At 44.0% G+C, this 1,635-nt stretch overlaps 1 non-coding gene across 1 annotated transcript; it reads right to left on the bottom strand.

The window, feature by feature from the left end:
• Positions 1 to 898: 898 nt before the first annotated feature.
• Trnac-gca lies at positions 899 to 970 on the bottom strand. Its single transcript has one exon. It is a non-coding gene; the product is annotated as a tRNA-Cys (tRNA).
• Positions 971 to 1,635: the final 665 nt, after the last annotated feature.

Below are 1,635 nucleotides of genomic sequence, written 5' to 3'. Positions count from 1 at the left end.
CGTCATCGCCTTATTCAATAAAAATTGAAACAAATGAAAGGCATAATATCAAAAAGGAAACAGAGTGATTATGGGTAAACTGCTGGAAAAAAATATATGTTATAGGAAGTTAGAAAAGGGTAAAGTGGCCTTGAGACGCGCATTGCATAGGGTCCTCGACATAGCTAATCAGGTCCTATAGACACAATACCTGAGCACTGCGTTCTCACTGCGGAAACAGATAGTATCACCAAACGCTTATTTTGAATTTTACCGACCAGCGGATACGTGAACTTCAGCCATCACAAATCTGATGGCGGCGCCATATGAATACATAAATGTGTATTTTAAAGAACTTAAAAAATACTCAGAACACAAAAAAAGGTTTTCCAGTTCTCGAATTTACCGAGATTTCGTGCGAAACGAATAGTGCCATCCTCTTAGCACTTAAATATCCGCAGAAAGACAGGGCAGCCATCTGAAGAACTTCGGAAACGCTATTTTGCTCACCTCTGTCAGATCATCTTGGTACGACGTGGTGGCCGAGAGAGTGTCGACTTTAAAAAACTTTACAGGGGGGGGGGGGGGGGAAGACAGATTCTGACCAGCACAGAGCCAATACTGCATTCAGCTCCCAGCGCTCACATCTTCTCATGCAAAACCGGAGTGTGGATTTGCAAACATTCTTGACACAGCCACGACTAGTTAGCAGCCGAGCTCACTAACAAAGAACAACACGGGCAGTATAACAGAATGCAATGTGTAGACGCTGAACGTTTACACGGAACACAGATTAAACAAATTGCATTCGCAGCTTGCAAACGCAATGGCGGACCAGAAGTACAACACGGTTGCACAAGGACTAAGCAGAACTACAAGTACGTACATGGTACGTGAGATTCTGGAATTATAAAATGCAAGGGGGCACCCGGGTTTGAACCGAGGACCTCTCGATCTGCAGTCGAATGCTCTACCACTGAGCTATACCCCCGACCTGCACGTACGTTACAATACTATTGAATCTAACATTATGGGTCTTCTTGATATATTTACATTGGTTGAGTATTTTCATGTAGTTTGACGTGGAAAACGTTTTGGGATGCTGATGTCGGAATTCCAAGATAACTGAAAGGCAGAGCCGTCGTGAGTCATGTACCGTCTGTAACGGTTTGATGACGACAGTAGCATACGTCACCCTCGGTCAGTATCAGCAACCAGTGACGACTTCGCTGTCCGGCGTGTTGCCAACGGTGAAGTAGCCGGCCTTGCCCCTGAAACCTACCGCGGTTACCACCTGTCCCGAACCGTTCAGGACATCCCCTGTTTGAGGTGCAAATTCTGCATCCTGTATAATGAACTGTCGTTCCATAAAACAAGCGTTTGTCTTCTTTTGTGTCTAAATATTTTAAAATCCGTATTTCATTTGAGCGCCGTTCAAGTTCAAAGTAGCTCCATTTTTATTTTATGGTGCGTCAGAAAAAAGAAATTTCTTGATGTCTCGTCATTCGCTGGTAAGGCAGACCATGCTGGAGAATTCAATTTGTCTTCTGCCGCGTACTTCCAGGTGGTACCTTCCGAATTCCAACGTGACTATTCATGCTGTTTGAGACTAAATATACGTAGATTGTGAAGGTATCAAAGCTCATCGAAAACTAC

This window comes from Schistocerca piceifrons, chromosome 3 (genome assembly GCF_021461385.2).
Source record: "Schistocerca piceifrons isolate TAMUIC-IGC-003096 chromosome 3, iqSchPice1.1, whole genome shotgun sequence".
Taxonomy (NCBI): domain Eukaryota; kingdom Metazoa; phylum Arthropoda; class Insecta; order Orthoptera; family Acrididae; genus Schistocerca; species Schistocerca piceifrons.
This window is presented reverse-complemented; position numbering and strand designations above follow the sequence as displayed.